This window comes from Falco peregrinus, chromosome Z (assembly GCF_023634155.1).
Source record: "Falco peregrinus isolate bFalPer1 chromosome Z, bFalPer1.pri, whole genome shotgun sequence".
NCBI lineage: Eukaryota > Metazoa > Chordata > Aves > Falconiformes > Falconidae > Falco > Falco peregrinus.
This window is the reverse complement of record NC_073739.1, coordinates 20908027-20933694: the sequence shown is the minus strand read 5'-3', so window position 1 is coordinate 20933694 and position 25668 is coordinate 20908027. Positions and strand designations below refer to the sequence as shown.

At 40.9% G+C, this 25668-nt stretch overlaps 1 protein-coding gene across 10 annotated transcripts in view; it reads right to left on the bottom strand.

The window, feature by feature from the left end:
• CSNK1G3 (casein kinase 1 gamma 3) overlaps nucleotides 1-21594 on the bottom strand; it is a 70913-nt gene extending 49319 nt beyond the window's left edge. For 4 of the 10 annotated variants that reach the window (XM_055790831.1, XM_055790828.1, XM_055790830.1 and 1 more), the window contains exons 1-2: nucleotides 21217-21590; nucleotides 5406-5475 (exon numbers count right to left, since the gene is read on the bottom strand). The gene's annotated coding sequence lies outside the window, so the exon portion shown is untranslated. Of the gene's footprint in view, nucleotides 1-5405; nucleotides 5476-21216 lie in introns of all 10 variants that reach the window. The other 6 variants (XM_055790833.1, XM_055790836.1, XM_055790835.1 and 3 more) reach the window with 6 other exon arrangements.
• Nucleotides 21595-25668: the final 4074 nt, after the last annotated feature.

Genomic DNA, 25668 nt, shown 5'->3' with positions numbered 1-25668 from the left:
AATGATTAATTTAATAAAAAGATAAAAACAAGTGCCAGCTGCTATTACAACAGTGCACCAACAGCAACACCGCACCAGTCGAGACTCCCTCATTCCCATCCATAAGCTGATTTGCTGCCTAGAGAGCCAAGGAGTGATCAGCAGGACCCATTCACCCTTTAAAGTGTCCCATATGGCCAGTGCAAAAGTTTAAAGGAGAATGGAGACTAACAGTGGACTATCGTGGCCCAAATAAAGTCACACTGCTGTTGAGTGCTGCCATGTCAGACATGCTAGAACTTCAATACAAATTGGAATCAAAGGTAGCTAAGTGGCAAGCCACCACTGATACCACAAAAACTTCTTTCTCAATCCCTTTGGCAGCAAAGCACAGGTCACAGTTTGCCCTCACTTGGAAGGGTGTCCACATACACCTGGAACAGGCTGCCCCAGCAGTGGAAACACAGCCCTACCACCTGCACTGGAACAGGGTGAAGCTCCAGAACACCTGCAATCATTGATGACATCATCGTATGGGGCAACAGAGCAGAAACAGTTTTTGAGAAAGGGGAGGAAATAGTCCAAGTCATTCTGAAAGCTGGTTTTGCCATAAAACAAAGTCAGGGGATCCACACAGGAGATCCAGGTTTTGGGAATAAAATGGGAATACTGATTTTTAAGAACCCAGTGGGTGTGATCAACAAAATAACAGCTATGCCTCCACAACTAATAAGAAAGTCAGGCTTTCTTAGGTGTTGACTTTTGGAGAATGCACATTCCAAAGTGATTGTAAGCCCTCTTTATCATGTCACCTGAAAAAAGAATGATTTTAAATAGGGCCCTGAGTAACAACAAGCCTTTGAACAAATTAAAGGTGAGATAGCTCAAGCAGTAGACCTTGGGCCAGTTTGGATTGGGCAAGATGTAAAAAATATGCTCTACACTGCAGCCAGGGAGAATGGCCCTACCTGGAGCCTCTGGCAGAAAGCACCAGGGCAGACTCAAGGTTGACCCTTGGTCTCTTGGAGTCTAGGATATAAACAATCTGAGACCTGCCACGCTCCAGCTGAAAAAGATATATTGGCAGCTTATGAAGGGTTCGAGCTGCATTGGAAGTGGTTGGTACTGAAGCGTAGCTCCTTCTGGCACTCCAGTTACCAGTGTTGGGCTGGATGTTTGAAAAGGAGGGTTTCCACCACACAACAAGCAACTGATGCTACATGGAGTAAGTGGGTTGCACTGATTAAAACTAGCTCGCATAGGAAGTCCCAGTCATCCAGGAATCTTGGAAACTATTATGGACTGGCCAGAAGGTAGGGATGCAACCACAAGAAGAGGTGACACTTGCTGAAGAAGCCCCACTGTATAATAAAACTGCCAGAACATGAGAAGAAATATGCCTTCTTTACTGATGAGTCCTGTTGTATTGTAGGAAATCAGGTGGAAGGCAGCCATATGGAGTCCCCTATGACTAGTCACAAACTGCTGAAGAAGGTGAATTAAGTCAGTTTGCAGAGGTGAAAGCTATCCAGCTGGCTTTAGATGTTGCTGAATGAGAAAGATGGTCCAATGCTTTAAGTCTATATTGACTCATGGATGGTGGCAAATGCCCTATGGCGGTGATTGCAGCAACGGAAGCAGAGCAGTTGGCAATGCCTAGTAAACCCATCTGAGCTGCCACATTGTGTCAATACATCACTGCCCAGTTGGAGAACCTAGTTGTAGAAGTACATCGTGTAGATTCTCACATACCCAAGAGTAAGGCCACTGAAGAACATCTAAACAATCAGCAGGTAGATCAAGCAGCCAAGATTGAAGTGGCTCACATAGATTTGGATTGGCAACATAGAGGTGAATTATTTCTAGCTTGGTGGGCCCATCACACTTCAGGCCATCAAAGAAGAGATGCAACATACCCTACAAAGGCTAGGGAAGAAATAAGAAAACCAGCAATGTAGCACGTTGAGGTAGGACTTCAAGGCCACCATTTAGTACTGAGAAAGAAGGTCCGTACATTTGATGAACCAAGAATGCGTACATGTTTTAAGTACCGAAGAAAACAAATTACATCTTAGTTGTTTTCAAGTGAGAAATAACAAGGTAAACAGTCCTAGAATTTTTAGTGGTAGCATACAGGCTTCATGGCAAATAGAAGCAATGCACCGAAGCACAGCATATTACTGCCATCACCAAAGAGTCAAAAAAAGCATAGACAGTTACTAACACAATGCTTCGGTAATCTCAGTAGCAACTGAAGGCCAGACTTCCTGGTTCTTTTCCACATACCAAAGCCTTCGTACTACCAAGCACTGAAATGCCTATCTTGGAACACTGAAAGGCTAGGAAGACACCAACAGTGCATACCAATTACCAGTGGGCTCCACAACAGAGCACTAGGACTACACAAGGGACTGGGTAGGCAGGCAAACCTGTAGCAATCCAAATTCAGTTTCAGAGTTACTAGGATTCTTAGCTTACAGGTTTTCCATAGCTTCTCTTAACACATATACAGTAATTAATCACCTGTCAAGTTAGTTTAAAGTTGCATTCAAATGCATTGCAACTTCATTTTAGAACAGTTCTAGCTCTGTCATTTATTTCAGATTTCCCCATTTTATCTTTGTATTTAACCACCACCTGAGCATAGCATGTAGCCTTCCTTACTAAGCAGAAAACTTACCTACTGCAGACTGAGTTCCGAGGACACTGAGAAATTGTGATGCATCAGGAGCATGGAATAACACACAGGCAACCAGAAATTCAGTAGCATCACTGAGACAATGGTGATCCCTAAGAAAGCTAGTTTGAGCCAAAGCAAGTCCATCACCAGAAAAGCTTCCAACCACACTGCTTCAACAGATGTACCAATAAAACAGTACCAGAGAAGCCAAGCTGGAAGCTCAAGGACAGATTATTTAGTATTTATGCAAATCATACTAGCTGCTCTGTGTGCATACTTGTTAGCTACCGGACTTTATCTGGACAAGACACTGAAGCCTTGCCAGCAAGAAAACAATTTGCATAATACTTTTTTTTAACCCACCCATAATGATCAGAAGATCTTTAACCTGGAAAGCCCAAATTGTAACCAAGCCGACCCCTTAAGAGTATTAAGCTTGAGATGAAGACTTGCAATACCTTTAGAATCTCCATTTTAAGGGTATCTTGTCCACACATCCAAATGCCTTCTCACAATTTAAGTTTAATTTTTTTTATACCGTTTGAGGCACTATGAGCAGCAGACTGTCTCAGGTCACTATACTGATACTACACTCTTCACCAAGAGAACTTTTCCCTGACTACTCAACACACACATAGAGCCTCAGACGCTGAAGACATCTTAATATATGACACGTCACACTTAAGCAAATACCAAATCAGGCACTCTATTTAGCATCTTGTAAGTTAATGTATTCATTGAAACAGTTGATTTGGAACAGAAAACTGTCAAGGAAACTATTGCCAGTATTTATTCCAGTCTTCACTCTCAGACTGAAGTTACTGAAAGCAGGTAGGTTTTATTTTTTTGAAAAAAACTGAGCTAATTATGAGAAATTTCTTTTTAACCTTTTTTCTTTAGTTGTTTTTCAAGGTGTCCACCCAGCCCCTCTTTCCCCACCCACAAAAGTACAGTGGGAAAAAGACAAGTTGAAAAAGCTCATGGGTCAAGGTCAAGAGAGGATCACTCATTGTGCTATCGCAGTCACAGGCAGACCAGACTGAACTTGGGCAAAATCATTTAATATCAGTTAAGACATGAGAAACAAAGAAAAAACTAAAAACACCTTTACCATGTGTCCCTTTATCCCAGGCTCAACTTCACTCCTTTACTTCCCACTCTACCTCCTCCCCTCAGCCAAGCAGGTCAGGGGGTGTGATCAGGCCCTAACAGCTCCTCTCTGCAGCTCCTCCCTCATGCTCCACCGTGGCATCCCTCACGTGGGGGACAGCTCTTCAAGAGCTGCTCCAGCATGGGTCCTCACTACTGAGGCACAGCCCTTCAGGAACAGAATGTTCCCACGTGGGTCCCCCGTGGGTCACAAGTCCTGCCAGAAAACCTGCCCCAGTGTGGGCTCTTTCCCACAGGCCTCAGCTCCTGTCAGCAGCCTGCTCTGGCATAGGCTCTCCTTGGGCTGCAGCTTCCTCTGGACATATCCATGCTGCAGCCCATGGAGGATCCCACACTGCCACAGATGGGTATCTGCTCCAGCGTGTTTCTCCATGGGCTGAGAGGCACAGCTTGCCTCACCTTGGTCTCCTCCATAGGCTGCAGGGGAACCTCTGCTCCAGTGCTTGAAGCATCTCCTCCCCTGACCTTGGTGACTGCAGGGCTGTTTCTCTCACAGCTGTTGCACAGTTTTGTTTTTTTCCCCTTTCTTAAATACTTTTTTCCTCACAGGCAAAACCATCTTCATTGCTGCGCTCAGCTGTGCCCCACTGTACATACAGCACAGGGCAGCCCTGACCTTTCCTCACAGGGTCCCCTGCAGCCCAGTCCCTTTTCCAGCACCTGGGCACAGACACCTAGTGCATTTACAAAAAACTCATGTCTTTCAAATTTGTGACATTCCAAACATCACAGGTGAGTAACTGCTTTTTTAGAGTAGCAAGTGCTTCCAGAAGAAAGGGCCTATCACACACTTTTCAATTTAAGAAGCCACTGCTTCTGATGTGTCCACACACAGAATCACCACAAGCTGTTTGTGATACCATTTTTGAAAACTGACAGCACAGTAAGAGAACAGGTAAGTTACAATGAATTCAAGGGATAAAGACAGGCTTGAGTATAAGCTTCAGTATTTATCAAGTAGACTAATTTTCTAAATGGTACTAGAATTTTGTAAACAAATCACAAAGCAGGGAAAAACAATAAACCCCAATGAAATATTTTGCATATGTAAAATAGTAAAACTGATTACTGAATTCCTTATGAGAAAACATTTTATCCGGTTTCAGTAAAACACAGTAAAGCATTACTGAAAGTTAAGGAAACAATGCATGAAATCAAAGACATTATTAACAACTTACATTTCATTTTCCAAAAGTGCATCTATTACATTGACAAATTTATTTTACCGTAGCTTACTCCCTTCCCTCTTCTGCTGTCGAGCCAACAGATGTTCCAGTTACATTATGGGTATGCTTTTTTATAGAAACTGAAATCAGCACCTTTTATCAGATTCCTGCTAGACAAACATCACAAGCCCTGTACATTTTTCACAAGTTACATGTCAGAATGAAGACACACAAGCATTCCTTTTTCTCCAGGACACAAGTGTTCTCTTACAACATTCTATAAAAAATAATCTGGAGCTAATCTGAAATAAGGACAGTACTTCCTTCATATTCAAGTCCCTGTATATTTTATGAAGTATTCACCTTAGAAATACAAAAGGCATTTGTGGGTTTTTTTATTTCACACTTACCTATGAGAGTTACACTGTTGATAGCAGTATCTTTTCTTCACCATAATGCTTACATTCTAGAGGAAAAGCACTAAAAAGCAAAGATACATACATATGTAGTATTTGCAATTACTTGGCATGCAAAAACTTCTGATACAGAATGCAAGTAAATTTCAAGTTATGGTATTGCATTAGTGTTCCTAGACTGTTAAAGACCCAGAAGATTTTTTTCAAAGACTCAACATAATTTGTAGGGCTTACAAGTCAGATGCTATTTAAAAGTCTGTATCATCTAAAGGGAAAACCACCACATACAGTGTAAGCATTCCAAATGATTTGTGCAATCTTTTCTTGCTATGTGCTAGTTATATGGACTATACTCTCCCCACCTGCAATCTGCCTGAAAAGTGTGCCATCTTTGCCCTCATCATAGCTTGATTTTCTATTTAGTTTTCATTTTTCATTGTTGCCTACATAAATGAGCACACTTGACCCATAAGCTCCAGGCAGACATCACTGAATATTCTTAGGATTCAAATAAGCATTCTTGCTCAAAAAATATATGATTTTAGTATAATGGCAAGCACCAAGACAACAGTGCAATGTCATAGGAGTGAAGTGACTCTATGTTAACATATGAAGAAAAGACAAAGGAAGCTATGAAAAAAGTATTACATATCAGGAAAAGTAATTAGACTTTAATTAGAAATTAGATCTATAATCCACATAGATTGATTGAGGTGAAATGAGACTGGAAGACCTGTAAGAAAGCAGAGTAACTGAGATGCAAGACTAACATCAGCTAACAGAGGTTTTATTTATTTGATGGAATTTAATAGACATTCCCATGCACTACAAAGAGACTGCCTGAAAGGCAAGGAGAGGAGTGGTGAAGACAATAGCTAGATACATGTTTCAATTGACTGACAGCAGTCACACAGCTAACACCTGCAGAAGAGTAAAAGCAATCTCACACTCAGTTTTAGAAACAAATTAAAATTGATGACAAAAGATAGCCAGGCCACTGGTCCACATCAATGCCTGACGCAAATACAGGACATACAGTCAAATTAACCAAATATAAGCTTAACTACAAGACTATGTAATATCACCCCAAGAACAAAATCTTAATTTACAATGAAGCAGCACATGAGGGTAACTGCATTTGTTGGGTCCATACAAAACTATTTATTTCTGCCAGTACGGGCTTTACCAGATTTGGTGCAAGAAGTCCAAGGCTAAACTTACTAGTTTGGATTCACCAGCACTGGTATGGCTAAACTGCTAGCTCTGGAACTACTGTACACTGTACTACTGAATTACACCCAGCTCAGAAGGGTTTGCTCAGTTCTCTGCTCCATTAAATGCACATGCTATAATGCACCTATATGCATTACCACTTCCAAACTTTTGTGTACTTGACCTCACAGCTTCAGTAACATACCTTCCACATTATAATAGGTGATTAAATTCTTCAACAAAGCAAAAGCAAGGTCTAAAGGAACCATTCCCTAGAGACCTCTACTGTCTAAAATTAGATGAACAATTCTGTGATATTTGAAGAGGGCAGACAGAACTATTTCCTTGAAGAGACATTTATACTCCACAGAATATGTAGATTAATGATTTGCACACAAAGCGTGCTTACTTAGTAGACAAGGAGATTCCAACTTGGAAACTCCGAGCCTGTTTGAAGTGTCTGTTTTACATTCTCCACTGCATAAAATTCTACAAGAGAGAAAGTGAATGAGTTTTAATGGAACCATACAGGTATGTAAACAAAAATGATCCTTCAGTTCATGACTATGCTCAAATTTATGCTTTATTTAAATTCATGTTGTACAATTCTGACAAACTCAGAACACTAAAAACTCCCCAAGAATATATACAGAATTAGACATACAGAAATTAAAATTAAAATCTCACTTCTAAATTAATTCACTCTGGGAAAATTTCAGTAATTTTTCTTATAACAAGCAGATTATTATCTCTAATTTATAATTGAGTATTTGCCTACACATCTAAATAAAAGTGTTTGAAGGCAGTTTGTTTGAAAAACACTGGTGTATTATACACATGTGGCTCTATTCTGTCTTCTGATCCACCATACACTCAGTATATTCAATAGCTTTGCTGCTATTGGTCCAAGTTCACACATTACCCCAAAAAAATGCATTACATACTAAGTAAGCCTATGCTGCTACAGAAGAAGCAAAACAATCTTTACTGAAACCTACACTGGACAAATGTGCCTTTAAATCATATTAATCTGTTCCTGATCGATCCGGTATTCAAAACCTAATAGAGCCATGCCACACCAGCTGTAAGAAAAAAGGATACTTACACAAGGCCACAAAAATTTGATCAAATCTTCTAATCACATTCATATTAAAGTTCTCAATCTTCAAGGGTCCCAGAAACTACCAATGTTCACACACACACTCTCAAAACACACTTTCTTTCACATCTACTGGTGAAAAAAAAAAATCTCAAAGCCCCAGCTGGGCTGGCAATTCCAAAGCACTGTTGAGTGTCATTGTCACAGAAGTATTTGTAATTTCTTGCACAGCCACACTCAAGTAAGAACATCCCATTCGAAGTCTGCTATGGGGTCAAAATCAAGCTATTGCCAGAAAGAGACAGGCTGCTAAAATTCAAATCCTAATACAGGGATTAGCACAGAGGAAGAAGTGACACCTACACAACATTTTTGATATCCCCAAATTAGAGAGAGATATATCTACACATCTCTCTAAGTATCAGTTAGATTCGTCTCAATTGGCACTACCAAAGACCATATGCCACATCACAAGAACCCTACTCAGCAGCAATGAAGAACTTCTAGAACCCTATATAAGGCAGGGTAAAGACTAACTCGTTCAAGCACCATCTTTATTCATACATCTCTCAAATGGTTGAGCCTGCAGCAGCAGCACTTTAATTACATGCAAGTTTACATATTCCAGGGTGTATGTCATAACACTCATATCCAAATGTGCAAGTCACCTTTAAAATAAAAGCTTACTAGCGACTAATTTTTTTCATGTTCTAGATTTACTATTAAATAAACGTATTAAGACAATGTTAAAGCTGCTAAATGAAACATTCCACTGGACAGAAGTGACAAAGTTAAATGAAACATGAATCCATGTTTCATAACTGCTCCCTTAAGTATCATACGCATTACCTTTCGGAGTTTAATTACAAGATCCTGTATCACTGCTAGCATCAGTATACTAACATTTTTCTCTAGTTTCACAAAAAACTAGCAGCTAGTTTAGTTCTAGCTAATTTCAGGAAAACTAGTAGCACAAGAGCTAGGGAGGAAAAGATTCTATGAAACAAAAGGAAAGATGGCAAAGAAGCACCTCTGGTTTAAGTACAAGGCATTTAAAAATTTATCCAGGCTTACACCATTTTCATACATCTTCAGATTTTCTCACTCCTCAAGCTTCTTACATACTTCTGTTCAAGGTCTCAGGTTTTGGCACCGATTAATCTAGCAGCAAAGCTTCTCTTCATGTGTTCTCGAAGAGTGCAGACAAAGTTTATTGCCTCTGCCACCGATTTCCAAGAGCCTTCCTCTGAGATGACTCAGTTTTTATGGAATATCTCACTGTCTAAGCAGCCCTTATTTCAGGCTGAGAAGAGTCACATTCAACCTCCAACATTCATTTGAATGCCACAGATAGTTTGGACCACAGATAAAGTAACACTATTTTTTTCAGCACAACTCCTTTAAAAGTAATTTTAACGCTAGAAAAACTGCAATTCATACTACAAATCTGAATCAAGCTCAGAAGGAGAGCTTCTTTGTGAGGTAATCGATACACAATTCAAATACCTAATCAACTATTTCTGGTACTGTTGTACGCTGTTTTTTCCAGACTAGCTCCATGACAACTGCATCATTTTCATATGCATGTCTCCATGCAACAGAGGACACTTGTGAAAATTTCAAATCCAAAGTAAAGGGTTGACAATTGAAGAGTCCTTGAAAGTTTAGAACAGTAGTTTCTAGCCTCAAAAAACTCCTGGGGTAGAATTTGAATTGGAAAGTATCTCTAAATATATATATACGATCTTGTAATATTCATGGTTCACTTGAAATGAAAAATAAATCCACTTTAATCATTACATATTATTTTCAATTTAGTCCAAAGACAGAAATTCAAATCTTCACGATCTTGATGTAACCCAGAAGTAGTTACTATTCTAAGAATTCATAATACAAATAAATGTCTATAGCCTTATTTTTCATACAAATAGGTACTTGTAATACTATTATCCCACCACTTTGATGGCTGTTTCCTTTTATCACTAATTTGAGCTTGAAAAGAAAAATGCTTTCATATACAAACTCCAAAAACAGATGTTAAAAGACATAACCCATCTGATTTTTACTTCAGAGTATTTCATCATTTTCCAATTTTAAAAGCAGAAAAAAAAGCAAAACCATTAGCATAGTTAAAACCAAAGACAAAATTAGTGGTGAAACGTTCACCACCTAGAACTTCCACAGATGCTGCATACTCATGACATCAGTTTTGAAAAACAAAATAAAAACCAATTCCAAACAAATTTCTTCTGACAATTTTTTCTCTTCAGCTATCAATAATCTGTACTGAAATTGCTCACTACTGTATCATTTCCCATTTCTTTGGTGTTCTCTAAATCTAACCTCAATATAATGAGAACCTGCTCATCAGTAACTCATTTTGTTCACACAACGTAATCTACTTGATATACATGGGGCATTTCAGTCTTAAGTTTTGCAAGTGTAACAGCCTAATTTTCTAGGTTTTTTTTTAAATCCTTTAACACACAAAACAAAATACAGCTTGGCGTTATCTGCTCAAGATTCATCATACTTTCAGATGTCAGTTAATTCATCTAATAACATTTTATTCTCCCATTGCTTAGGTACTTACAATTCTGACATCAGTTAGGTGAACAACTACCTTGGAAGCACTGTAAAAAGAACACGCAAATCCTCTGAAGCAACACTGTTCTCCCCCCCCCCCCAAAAAAAAAATAAAACCCAAAACCACACACTACAACAAAACCATTCTGTATATATGAACTAATCCAAGAAACAAGGATGAACTTTTTCAGGTTTGCCTAAGATGCACCCAAATCAGATCTTCAGCAGTATCCACATCCATGCCACCAAAAATCACTCTTAGTGTTTCCCAGCCATCTTGTCTTTCAAAATAGTGAAGACCAGATCCCGTATTTGCTACATTTATTCCACAACGAGTATGTATGCAATATATGAGTTGGAAATTCTTCCTAGTGTTTCAGCAGCAAAGAGGGAAAATGAGCAAAGCAACCACTACTTCTCCATCACATGCAGATCAAACTCTTCACTCTGCAGAACATACACATTTAAGTACTCACGTACAATATCCTGATTTCAAAAGCAAATTATATCTCCTTATAACAGATCATCCAGGAACTCAGCTTTGCAATTTGCTTCTCAGTACATGGCCTCTGAACATTTTTATTTTGATTTGTGCTCTTCAGCACTCCAAGGCAAACTAACAGATCACAAGTGCACTTAAATTTTATTTGCATTACCTGCACTTCCAACAACGTTGTCTTTCTATCTCAAGTACATTCTGCATTACACTTCTGCCTTTTCTACTTACAAGTCTAAGCTTTCCACAGATTCTTATTTTCTACTACTACCTCTGACTAAGTACTGTTCAGAGCGCATGCAGCCTTTTCTGCTTCTGCCTTCTGTAATATCAACCCATTCTAGATTGCAAAGCCAAACAACAGAATTGATGAATGCTGGCAAGCAAATGAGATTATCAGCATTCCCAAAAATTATGATTTTAAAAAAACTTGTTCTTTTACAGATTTGTAAGATTCTCACCTGTGGGAAAATCACTTGTGAGGGAATTAAGAGAAACCTGGAACCTAACAGAAGCACAGTGTTACAAAAAGCTTTTTACAGTAAAATACATCCATCACTTTCAGGATGCTTGGCATGCATTGAATCTACTTTACCACAGCTCCCTAAGCAACACACCCTGCCATCCCAGCACCTACTGATAGGAGTAACGGAGGGTGGAGCCGAGTGGAGACCCCATGGCCAGTGGTACTCTGTGGTACTCCCTGCAGGAAGGGGGACCTGACAGTCTGACAAACTGCATAGCAGTTGTCATATAAAGTATACACAAGATTATGTCCACCGCTGAGCTGACCACTGTGGCAAAATTACTTTCCTCAAGACGAAATAATCTCATGGTAATACTAACACACACCTCCATCCTAAAGTTAACTGCCTCCAAGGTAATCTTGCTGGGTATGTGATCGCAATCAGTTACAGAAGCTTGTATGGATAGAGTCTCTCAAGCTCCACCTAAACGTAAAGAAAATTGACTTCTCCTGGACCAAAATAGATCTGAAATGGGGCAACTGTTGTCTAAACTCCCAAAATATCACATTTTGATTTAGTGTCATAAGGTTAGGTCAAGATTACCCACCTTCTAAAGCTTCAGGTTCTGGCTGACGAACTAGTAAGGTGTCATGACCCCCATACGTTAACAGAAACTTCGTTAAAAGTAGGACAAAGGTAATTGTGGTAGTAGGAGACTGCAACCTACAATCAAACAGCCCTCCCAAAAGAGGGCAAAACCCCACTCAAAACTTTAGTGGTATCTGAGGATGCATACTAATTTACACTGAAAGCAAGAAACTTAATCATACACAGGATTCATTTAATGAATATGCTATGTACTATGAAGTATAAAAATAGGACAGATGAGCAGAGAAGTTAGGGAAGACTCCATCCTAACTTCTGGGACCAGTCAACAGGCTTAACCTGTCTTCTCCCCACCTCAAGGACCCCTTTTGGGGGAAAACCTTATTCTAGGACTAACTCATGCTACTGTTAAGTGTATTGTTTTAAGCTTGTTCTGCAGTCACTGTTATTATCACTGGTGATGTTTGAACCTTACTGTCACAAACTTGTATTTTGTATAAAATCTTCAGCTGAAGTTTGTATAACTCTGGAGATCCGAGGAGTTCTTGTAAGGAACATGACTCGGTGATACCACCAACAGGAGTGCCCAAATAGGTCAGTCGAATCACCCTGATACAGTGGGCTGTCAAAACACAGTCAGGTGGCTGACAGACTGGTCAGGCGCAGGGGGCTTGTCTTGCTTGGGAAACTGACAGGCTGACCAAATATAAAGGGTTCAAGGAAACCCCCTTCTTAAAGTGACATCCCCATAAAACATGAAGTTTTATGTAACTGAATTCAAAGTCTACATACAAACAGGCTCAGTCCAAACACATACAAAGGGAGATTGACTCTAAGCAGCCTAACTTAAAGTGTACGAGTGGCTCTCATGAATAAAAATTCACACAGCTAAGCTTTCTAAAAAGTCAGGTTTTCCTATCAAGTTATATATATATATAAAAATAAAATCCAGAATTACATTTCCCTCTTACAGCATCAGCTGCCACACATTATTTTCAATGAACATAATCAGGCCAACATTCCAGAATGAGCTTTTCTATTTGCACATATATAGCTATTTCCCTAGGGATATTTCATCAGCAAACCACATATGGCCCCATACAATCCTTTTTTAATATGCAAAATCTAACAGAAAAATGGCTTTATTAACACATTTAATAAAATCTTCCTCTGTACAAGAGCTGACCAAAAAAATACACCTTATCTGTATTGAAGCTTGCTTAAAAAGTCTGTTCTAGTTAAGCTACTGTAATTTTTTTTTACCAAGGTTTAAAGTCACATGAATAAGTCCGATGGCTATCAATTCTGCACATTTAATTTTGTCATTTGAAAGACTACTGTCTAACCAACAATAATGCAGCCTTTTCCACCACCCAATTGCCCATTCTGGTCAAAATACTACCACAACAGAAGACATGTACAATACTCAAGGTCACCTTAACTCAATACAATTTTTCTGCAAATGAGAGACAACTAACTATGTAACAATTAAGATGCCCATGCAATCTCTTCATCTCTGTGAACTTAAAATGGTGGTGAGACACTGCAACAGGCTGTACAGACAGGCCGAGGATGCCCCATCCCTGGAAGTGTTCAAGGCCAGGCTGGATGGGGCTTTGATCAACCTGGTCTGGAAGAAGGTGTCCCTGCCCATGGCGGGGGATTGGAACTAGATGATTTTCAAAGGTCCCCTCCAACCCAAACCCTTCTATGATTGTATGATCAACTGAAGACTGCTATTTTGTGTTCAGTGCATAAACATTTATTTTCTCACTGACCTAGAAGAAAAATTTGGCCCTAATCCACAAACCACCCTTCATTATAGGCTTTCACCACAAAATTCCACCAACTTCATGTTAGGATTCCATGCAAGTGAATGCATTTACTTGGTTAAAATGTTTATGCATTTCTCCTTCTTGCAGGATCATGCAAGACCCATCATACAATCATTTTAGAGTAACAGCTGAAAGTCAGTTTTCAGAAAGGAGTGTTATAAAGCCAGCAATAATTTTTAACATCAAATAATGATAGTATTCAAGCTCATTTACTAAAGAGCAGAGAAAGGAGGTACCCGATGGTTAAACAGTATTCCCGAAATTTGTTTTTTCACTTTTCCAACACCACCCCCACATACACTTAAATGGGCTATATTGTACACAGCTGATGGAAAGCTAATGCTGCGCTAGCTAATGCTACATAATGGATGCTTCAGTTTTCTACATAAAGCATTGTACCATCAGCACTCAACTGTTATCGCAGAACAGCTGAAATGTACAGATTAGCTTAAAGCTAGGCTAAAGAAACTGGAAAGTTGAATACATCTGAAAGTCAGAAAACAAAGCAAGGACACCATTATATTTCATGTAACACCGTAACTGTCTGAAGACAAAACTAAGCACAATGCTGAAGCACTCCAGTGCTATGTAGCAAAACACATTTTCTAGGAGTCAAATACACTAATTCTGTTTTCAGATTAGAACTTGGATAGGATAAAGTACACTCTGTGCTCTAGCATTCCACTGTAATTGTGATAAGCAATTTTCAAAATGAAAACTCTAATTCAAGACCAATTCCTCCTCACCCTTATCCTTAATTACACCATCAGATTCTACTGTGCGACTTACAGGGGAGCCAAATTCAAGTTAAATTATTTTAACTCAGGAAAATTCTTCACCATCAGACATTAACTACTGTGCTGGACTCCCGAAAAACAAGTCCAGAAAAGAAGACATCACACACTCATGCCTGACAGATCATTATTTGATCCTGTAAGGCAGACACCTATTACCAGTAGCATTGAGCATTATTCGTTTTTATGATGCCAGACCTCCAGAGGTCAGTATTTAAGTTTCACAGGCTTTGACAACACAGAACTATTGAGAATGTTTTAGTACCTCTGCCTTTCCTCATTCTGACCTTAACAAAATTAATTTGCCCTCTCCCACTGTTCTTGAATCACTTAGGGATTTTTTTCCCTCCTATAGCTCTCCTACTTTAGTACAACTATAACTGTACTAGATTGCAGCTCAAAGCATGCTCTTCTGTATGTGCACCAATACATGCACTGGGATCTAAAACATGGGAAATACTCCTTTGTCCCACAGCTCAGACAAAGCACAAGTCACAGCCCTAGTCACCCACTTGCTATTGAAGTCATGTTCTTCCTCCTATTCCTGGGTAGGAGCAAATAAAATGCAGAAATCACAAGCTGGAAAGCCACTTTCTGTTAAATTCCAGTATCTGACAGCACAGCTATCTCCCATCATCATGATGCAGGTTCCGTAGAAGTTTTGATGCATTCATGCAGCCCAGACTTGAACACAGAACTTAATTTTTGTAGAATGTCTTCCAAACTATCAGCTGTTAGACTGTTATAGCTGGTGTTTCCAAGGGCCTTAGACCTCAGCAAAACTTAACTAGGCAAACAATGAAGAGACTGATCAACCAACCTACCGTAACTCTAGTACATCCTTTAAATTAACAATACCAGAACTTAACAGCAAGTTGGTTAGGTGAGAGTTTCATTTGCGTTTTGTTTGTTCCTTTTTCTCCCCCCCACACTGGTAGGTCTTTCCCTATGTTTATTTTCCAAATCAGCCAAGTGGTTTAAACCAAATCAACCTCATTTCTGCCTGAGGCAGAAACTAGTATGAAAGACTTCAGACTTGACAATGTTTTTGCCACTGAAAGTACACAAGCTTAGAACAGATGTTAACCATTTATGTTCCTGCCCACTCTGCACATAAGGAAAGGGATAACCTGCAGTACAGGAAGTAACTTCAGAGTAAGTTTTGCAGCTATGAGTGTTAAGGTTTTCTGACAAACTACACTGTAATCAAATTATTCTGCTGTTTTAATAGCGTCCACAAATTAGACAGGTACCTTCTACAGCAATGAATTTCAAGTACTTTACTATCAGATATACTTGAATCTCCTCCCTCACATGCATGGCTTCCACTGCAATGTCTATCTAAAATGTCTTCATTAAAATGAAACTACAGCATTATATTCTAAAAAAGGCTGTATAGTTTTCTTTTTGCTTTGTAAATTTAACATGGAATAAAATATTATAGATTAGAAAGCCTTAGACACCACAATTAGAATCATGCTTGTCACCATCATATTGAACATGTAAGATTCATAGTGACATGAATTTAAAGAAAAATATTAGCCACAATTAAGATCTTAAATTCATCATTTGTCTTATAAAATGTACTTAACCAATGACTTCCTGTGAAACTCAGTGGAAAAAGCAAGACTCCCAAAGTTTTATACAAAACCAAGCAATACTGAGTATGAAATCATCTGGTGTAAATGAGAAGTTCTGAAAACAAACCAACCTGTTATGCTACTGGCATAAATTTTGCCAAGGTCTGATGGCTGTTAACTAACTACACTAATCTTACTTTAAAACAAAATTCTCACACACTAAAATGAGAAAGTGTCAGTGTCTTGATGCAAGCACTATGTAGTAAACTCTTAACTTACTGCTTAGGGAGACTAAAATAGATTCAGATTAAGCAAATTGTTCCTCAGACAAAAACATTAGCTAAGCTTAGCACTCTACAGATTAGTATTCAATGCCCACACATCCTCACTGCAGTAACTTCAGCTTGTGGGACATGTTTCACATTTCCACAGCATTCCCAGGCCTCCCTCTCTTACATCTTGAGCTCTCCTTGTTGCAAAACCCCTAGTTTCTTCCCAGAGTAAAAAAACCTTACCTTCACTTCTCACTTAAAGAAGAGAGAGGTTCTGTTGGTTGCCCAGTACTACAAGTTGCAAGCCAAACAGCTCTCGGGCTACTACCACACAGAATAGATAATGTCCTTCCTTCACCGGGGATAGTAAACAAATATGTACTCTCTATATACTGCGTTTTATAAAGCTTTAGGAGCCTATCTTCAGTGGCATAAAAAATTAAGCTTGGTTAAAATTGCCCAGCAAGTCCCACATTTGTATAGGCAACAGATGAGAGAACTAAAGACCAAAAATACCATATTGCCTTTAAAAACGGACTCCTAAAAGCAAACATTAAAAAAAAGTATTTCTGGAAGGCAAAGACATTTATCTCTCGGTCTGGCAAATGCTTAGGAGCCAATTTAGCCATTCTGTCTTCCTGTTCCCTGCTGGTAAACTTCTTCTCTGCCCATTTACTGTTACCTGTAAATTCAAGCTTCACTCTTTGTTATCTCTCCAGATTTAGGATGCCTCAGCCTATTGGCAGCAAATGCTAAGCCAAAGTAAAAACTTTCATAACCTCATACATTGAGCAACCTGTTTGTGGCATACTGTAAGACATGAATGAATAGCAATTGTTTGAGGCAATCTTCCACAGAAAGAGAAAGGAAGAATGTCTTACACTGAACTTTGTTTTCAGAAGCCAGTGCTTGCAAGGCACAAATAAGAAAATGGCCTTAGACCACTTGTGTCCCTGACTGCAATCTCTACAATAATACTTCATCTTTTCAAGATTATATTATACAGAATTTAAGATACCTGTATTAATATAGATGTTATCTACATTTAAACTCACATCATTAGTGTCTGAAATTAATTATGTACTTCGTTTTAAGCTAGTGGTACTCTAAAGCAACACTGAATACCTTTATAAGATTGGTTTATACCACTACATTTAAAAGCTGTTGAAACGAAATCTTTCATGTCTTTACACATAGAAATGTAGCCCACTTCACTGAAGTCCTAATATAAAGGCGTAAAACGGAAAGTGTTTAGTGCCTTAAATACAGAGAGGTATTCAAGAGATTTTTCTTTAGGTAACAATACAATTTTTAAATAGTATTTTCTTTTAGGCTGCAAAGGTATGTCCTACCCTACCTACTAAATCATGAGCTCCATCATCGTAAAAGTAACCTGCCTAGAAGACTGTACTTCAAAGCACAACAGCTTTCTTAAAATGTATGCTAGTGTTTCACACACAGATATACTGAAAACCACCAAATAAAGGAACAAACAGGAGTGAGAACAGTGGATGAGGGGTAATTACAGTGAAATGTGTTCAAACAAAAATGCTCTATGCAACAGGTGCAGTAAAATGCAGTTCAATAAACATTCTAGGAGAATGCACCAGTAAACACTTTTGTAATATTCTGGAAGTGTTGCATATTTAATATTTAAAAGTATTCTCTGCACCTTTTCTTGGAAAGAATCCTCTTATTCATTTAAACTAACAAACATTATCATCTCTTGAACATTGGAACTAAATATGTGAGCTAAATGCAATCAAAATGCTCTATATTTTTGAGCATAGCTGATTATTACTTACAAGTTTCAGAACTTCCTTCAAAAGCAGTGCCTCCAGAAAGCTCTGGAAGTAACCAAAATCCTAACCAATTCTACAGCACGGTCTGGTATATAATGTCTCCTCTTGCACATTCTCCCTATGCTGAAGAGGGACCATTAGATTTTAAGTGGCTTACCTAAGGTCACTGGGAGGGACACATGTTCCTATCACTGTCTTTATCAGCGATCTAAACCTTGCTTTTAATTACTTTCTTACTAGTCTCCTTTTATTTATGCAACTATTCAGCTTAAAACACACACACTTTTCTTCACTGAACTATTTCAGCTGTGGCCCACAAACTCCTGGAGCCCTGATAACCATGTCTAGGAGGCTTCTTAGAAAAAGCAGCTCAGCAGCAGCAGGCTTGATTTCACTGCATTGGTTCTGCAGCAACATTTAGGAAGCATTAAAATACCTGTATAGTTAAAAAATAATAATACCATAAAGTATACAACAATTGGATAGAAGTTATTTTTTACTTTTTAATACAGATCAGGAAAACAATTACACAGAAGTCTCAAAACACTTTGAAAGAATGTTAAAAACCCAGAAGCAAAGCCAACAGCGTGTTGTGACTCTACACTTTCGTGTACTCTTTCCAGGGTACATTAGTTGCTCCTTGGGAATATACCACACCATCTTCATTGGTAAATAAACTGATTATGATACCTTGGGTTTAAGATCATCTAAACACAGTCCGCTGCTGATAAGCATTGTCCCACTCCTCCACTACGCAGGGTGTCAGCTCTTTTGCCTCTACAACTGCAGGTGGGATTGACTGAGAACTCTTGCAATTAGTTTCCAGTTGAATCAGCTTAAACTGAAGAATCAGCACCCCAAACTCCTTTACAACTTTGTTCTTGTTGCAGTTTGTGCATTCTTTTAATTGTGTTATTACTTCTGTGTATGCATGCCATTACAAAACAGTTAAAAGTGACAAGAAAAACCTAAGAACAAGAAGTAGCTGTCAGTTTTGTTTACAACAGACTGTAAAGTACTGTTTAGCTGGCATGACTTATCAAGAAAAGCTACAGAAGTAATTATTAGAGCTGATCAGTACCCTGTTCTTTAAAAAGTTGGTTTTTGTAATTACAAGATACTGGAAAAAAGTAACCACTGCCACTTCGCTATTCCTCACACTTGACTTATTGTTGTCTCAAAGTCATAACTAAAATAAATTCATCTTAAACACCAGTAGACTTCCTAATATTAAAACACAGTTTTAAGACAAAAGTAAATGTTACAAATACATTTTACTGATACTTACATCACAATACAATCAGCAGTCACTACTAAAGTACAGTATTTTCACAGGCCAGACAGATGCAGTTGGGACACTAAGTTTCCATACACTGCATCAGCTTTAAAAAAAATGTATTTAATCTAGTTATGAGACTATTAAAAGTGAAAAATACCACAGGAAGTAAGTTCAGCCTTTTTAAGTGTACGTAAGTAAACTGGATGACTAAAAACTCTTTTGCAGGTTTAGTGACCTTTCTGGGGTTCAGGGATGAACACCTTTAAAAAAGGTTATTTTAGACAGGGCCTGCAAGTCTTCCAAACAGGCTTAATCTCCCAACAAACTCTGAATCTTTATTACACAGAAAAAAAGCCTACAGAAAGCACATCACTGCATCAGAGCTGGTATTCTAGATTCTGAAATTCTGTAAATGAATTTACATTTTACAAGCAAATACATCTATGTGATTCGGAAGTACAGTAGCAAGATAAAAAGATTCATTTGATAAGCAGAACGTCATTCTCAGCTGATGAACTAGTCTGCTGTTTGCCACATAATTTCTCTATTTCAGGCCAGCACAATAAAATACCACTTATTTCCATTGCAAATACTGTTTTTCACTTGTTGAAACTTCTCTATTCAAAGGAAAGTGACAAAAGGATGTTGAGGTCAGTAGAAGACACATCCTAAAATACAGTTAACAAAGCACTGTCTGTCTCCTCTTTTCCCTCTAAAAGAAAAATTGCATTACTCCTGTCTTGAATTTTAACATCCCAACACAGCTCAGGATAAAATGCATCTACTAGGCATTAATTTGTGTTCAGAAAAGGTGTGAGTCTACAGTGCAGATAAGTTGTTTACCCCTACGCCCAGCAACACACAATACGCTTAACAGTGTGCTTTACTTCCAAGCATACTTAAGATCATGCAAAATAAAGGATAATTTTACACAGTATAGAACTATAACTACACCTGCACTTACAAAATAACTTACACACAAAACGCATCTTTGATTATATTCCAACAGCTTTTACGCACAGCGCATCACCTTAACACTGAATGTTTGCCCTCCAAATCAACAGGGAAGCCTGAAAATAACCTCTGTAAGTTTCATAGCAGATCACCTGATGCATCACTCAGCGATTTTAACGAGCCAAACTTAAAACCACTGCTCAGAGCGTGTTTGTAAACAACTGCAGAAACAAAACAAAAAAGGGAAAATAAGCACTGGCAGCACAGTTCGCCTCTGAGTACAAACGCACTCACGCAACCTGCGCCCACAGAACAGGAAACCGAGTTTACCCGCTTGTTCCTAGAAAAACAGCTCAGCGCGCGGCGGGACGAAGCACCGCCGCGACCGGCGCTCGCTCAGGAAACCAGGCGCGCCGGAGCAACGCCGCTCCCGGCGGGGGCAGCGCCAGCCTCCGGCCGACGGCTCCTGCCGCCCGGGAGAGCTGCTGCGGGCGGGCGACAGGCTGCCAGCCCCCAGTCGCGTCCCCCCGCCCTGCGCTGCCGGCCCAGCCACGGCCCGCAGCCCCGCGGCGCCTTCCCCCCTCCCGCCCGGCCGGGCGGCGCCGCTCCCCCGAGCCCCCGGCGACCCAACCCACGGGCCGGGGCGCGAGCCCCTCCAACCGCCACCTGCGACCGGCGCCGCGCGCGACCGGTCGTAGGGGGCTCTGCATCCCCCTCCCCCCACCGGGCTGCTGGAGAGAGCCGGTCAAGGCCTCGGCCGAAGGGGGTGCGGCGGCCGCACGCTCGGCACCGCTCCCGGAGCTGGCCGGGCACGGCTACCTACCGGTTCCGCGGAGCGGCCGGAGCTGCTGCGGGTGGCCTGAGGGCGGCCGGATGAGCCGTGCGGCAGGGAAGAGACGCGGCGTCCAGCCGGCGGCGATCTGGGCGCTGCTCGCTGACCCTGCCCGGGGAGCTCCGTGAGCGGGCCAGCCGGGGAGGGCACACCCGCAGCGGTGTTCCGAGCCAGAGGGGAAGCGGGGCACGGAGCGGCCGCCCCGCCCCGCAGCGGCAGCAGCCCCGGGCGGGCAGTCCGCGCCTCCGCCCAGATGCCGAGGGAGCGCGCAGGTGGGCGGGGCCTTCACAACTGCGGGGAGAGGAAGAGCGCCCACCTCGCGGCGATCGGCGCCGTTTGGCCCCCGCACGACAAATTGACAGGCCCCGCCGGCCACTCCGGAGACGAGAAGCGAAGGCCAGGCCAAGCGAGGGGGCGGGGCTCGCTGGTGGGCAGAGAAGGTAGCCAATGAGAGGAGGGGCTGGGCGTGGCAGCGTGGGGGGCGGGGTTGAGCCGCCGCGCGAGGCGCTGGTTAGGTTCCCGCTCAGGCGCCCGTTGGCGCTGAGGGGTGAATAAACGGTCAGCCCAGGTCGGGCGGGGTCGGGCAGCGCCGGGCAGCGGCGCCCGAAGGGGTTCCGGGGGCGGGCACGGCGGCTGGATGTGCGTTGGGCACTGGGACGCGCCTGACCGCCGGTGTCCGGCCGCGCCAGCCCCGCTGCTTCCCCTCAAAACTTGGAGATCCGGCTCAAAAGAGGCGGCGGCGGGCTGCTGGCGGCGCGCGGTGAGCCCCTGCCCGCAGCCGCTCACTCCCTCGGCCGCAGTCCCGGTGAGTTGATGCGCTTTGCCGCTGTCCCTAGCAGGGGCAAAAGGTAGCTGCCTAAATAGGGAAGGGCTGCCTTGCAGAGATTGCCGTGTGCCCGGGCGCGGCTCTCAAATCGCAGCCGCGGCGCGCCTGGAAATTCAGCTCCCCTTAACCCTCTGCTGGACAGCAGTCCCCAGGAACGCCAATATCCTTCGACGCCGGACTGCTCACATGTGGCAGTTTCTCAGAAATGCTATTGCCCGTCTTGCGGTCCTCGCATTTGATAGGGATAACACTACTTGTTTCGCCCTGTAATTACAGGTGGGTGAGGTTACTCGTGCGTTCCCTGCGTATCCGTGCAGGAATCGGGGAAGTAAGAACCCCACTCCTGCTCGGTGGCTGCAAGAACTACCATGTAAATGGCAAAAAATAGTCTTACAACTGCTATATAATCAACTTTATGACAACTGTTTTGCATATAGAGTTTCCTCTCTGTAAAAGATGGTTTCATCAAAGAAAACTGAGTATATACATATATTTGTTCCAATTAGTATTGCAGAGCCCTGCCTGTCAGATACTTAAGCATGCCACTCTTAAAAGCAGTGGAGCAGAGACAAAAACAAGTGTTGCATTACTGTGATTTCAGATTTCTTGTGTAGAATCTGACCCCAAATTTTCTATCAATTTTAATCAGAAATGGACACATTCTCACTAATGCTAATATTGCCTTTCCAAACCTTTTCTGAACAGGCTGTTGTAACCTAAAAAGTGGAGACTTACTTTTTATGTAAAAGCCGTTGGGTATTTTTCCAGTTATGATTTCAAACTTACTAAAAATGCAATTCATTGGCCTTTAGTTCAACCCAACAGATTACTTAATAACCTGTAATTCTAGGATTTAGGTGAAGAACATAAGGCAAAAGTGAAAGATGTCTTCCACATCACAAAATTTTAAACAAAAAGTGCATCTGTTTGGTGTGGTTAGAATTATAGGTAGGTTACAGTGGTGATGAAAGTGTGTAATTGCTAAATGTAAAAAGTGTTTCTACTCTTAATCATTAAGAACAACACAGACATACATGCCGTATGTCAAATAATTAAAATAGGAAAGGAATGCTGCGGCTTCAACTTTATAAGGTTGATGTGGTCTAACCGCAGCCACCAACTAAGCTCCACACAGCTGCGCATTCACACCCCTGCCAGTGGGATGGGGGAGAGAATCAGAAGAGTAAAAGCAAGAAAACTTGTGGGTTGAGGTAAAGACAGTTTAATAGGTAAAGCAAAAGCCACACACACAAGCAAAGCAAAACAAGGAATTCATTCACCACTTCCCATCAGCTGGCAGGTATTCAGCCATCCTCAGAAAAGCCGAGTTCCATCATGCCTAATGGATACTTGGGAAGAGCAATGCGCTAACGCCAAACATCATCTCCCCTTTTCTTCTTGTTTCCCTAGATTTATATGCTGAGCATGACATTATATGGTGTGGAATATCCCTTTGGTCAGTTGGCATCAACTTTCCTGATTGTGTTCCTTCCCAGCTTCTTGTGCACCACCAGCCCACTTGCTGGTGGGATCGTATGAGAAGCAGAAAAGACCTTGACTCTCTATAGGCGCTGCTCAGCAGTAACTAAAACATCCCTGAGTTATCAACACTGGTTTCAGCACAAATCCAAAAAGTTGCCTCATATTAGCTACTATGAAGAAAATTAACTATCCCAGCCCAAACCAGCACAAATGTGATGTACCTTGTAATGGTGCTGTTCAAAGTGAAGGAAAAAGCACTTCCAGTGTTTAATCCTAGCCTGAGTGTTACTGCCTTCACAGAAGGCTTTGAAAATTCCTGCACACATAGCAAAATAACAGAGCTTGCCAGATACCATGCCTCTTAACTTCCCAAATATTTTGTTCTTCAAAAGTATCATAAAGTTGACAAGATATTTCATTCCCTGTAAAATTTCAACTTTCATTTTAATATTCATCATTTTGCACTGAGATTTCAACAGCTGTTTCCAGAAGCATATACAATTTCATTTATTCAGTGGTTTTCTGATGAACTTACTCCTTCGTGCCATATTAAAATATTTAATTACTAGACAGTAGTAAATTAAGAACTTGCACTACAATACCCCAAAGGCCTAACTTCTGGCTTTTAAGTATTACAGTTCAGATTTCCCTTAACAACTTCACAGCTCCTCCAGTTTGTTAAGATCTTTGTTCTTCTCATACATGTGGAAGAAATAATCATATGATCCCTCCTTCCATCCAGTGTTTTAAACTCTTATTTGGTTCTAAGTATTTGTCTTCTTTGCACCATCATATGACTTGAACCATTCCAACTCATTCAGAATAATTGCTCTCACTGTGTTATCTCAGTCACTGTCCTTTCAAACTTCTGCTGTTCAGGATCCTGTAACTTAATCCACCTACCTAAGAAGATCTCAACACCTAAAAATAGAGCTACACAGGCAGTAATACAAGCTGCTGCAGTAAATTAATTCTTTCTTGCCCATCATCCAAATTCTGTTTGACTAACCTTTAGCTTAAGGTTTTTTATTCTAGACTAAGAGTTCGCAGTGTGTGATACAAAAATCACTGCAACATCGTAAACCACAGAGTCATGAGCCAGCACTTGGCCAGCTTTTAGCCCTATGTGGAAAGGCAGTGGAGGGAATCTGTTCCTGGCTGCTGTAAATGTGTGCCTACAAACAAGAGAAAACAAACAACACAAGGTACTTGTCATTTGTTTTAAAGTTCATGCAGTTTGGCAGCAGCACTGTTTGCGAAGGAGAAAGCTTCACCTGGCTCAACTTAGCAGTATGCATTGCAGATTGAGGTTGAGGTACACTTGTAGGTGCCAAAATTTTAGGACCACAAGGTGCCTTCTGTAGTCCTTTTCTGAACGTAGAGAGCACAGCAAGGACCCCGGGCTTGTTAACACCATGTGAGAGAAGGGTGGGGCTTGCTTTCTGCCACGCACAACTGGGGCCCAGCAAAGCAGCACGAACTCATGCGATTGCTGGTGTAGTGCTGTCATTGCTAATGATGGTAGTAAAAAGCACGCACAGTTGGATACATCATCCTTATACATCACACAACATTAAGCAGCTGGCAGAATGTCATTACTTTAAATATAAGAGCAAAACCAGTCTTCAGCTGTTTATGTCTTCTGACTCACACACGAATGTTACACTACTTTCTCTGCATAATCCCGAAGTTGTTGGTTGAGTTGATTTCTCAACAGTTTGCTGTTCTCAATTTTCCTTCAGGAGAACTTCCAGAAGAACCTGTGGGAGTACTCTTACATGAGGAAGAGAGGTGAAAACTTGCTGTGCTCAGACTGATCTCTTCCATACTAATGGACAGCAATGAGTTTTTAAAAGCTGGTGGAAATCAGAGTTGCACAAAAAAAGCAGAAACAGAACATACAGAGCTTCACTGGTGCTGTGCCTCAACTACATCAAAATCTATTTCATTACAATTGGGGAATTAGCCAATTAAATTGTATAATGAAAACATTATGAGTCATGTCAAGTGAAAATACTGAGAAGGCCACAGGCCGGAGAACCACATGATGAGGTACAGAAACACAGGCAATTTAGCAAAATGCTAGAATTCTCAAATTTGAGATAGTGGTAAGTGATCTGACTGTTGCTCTAAAG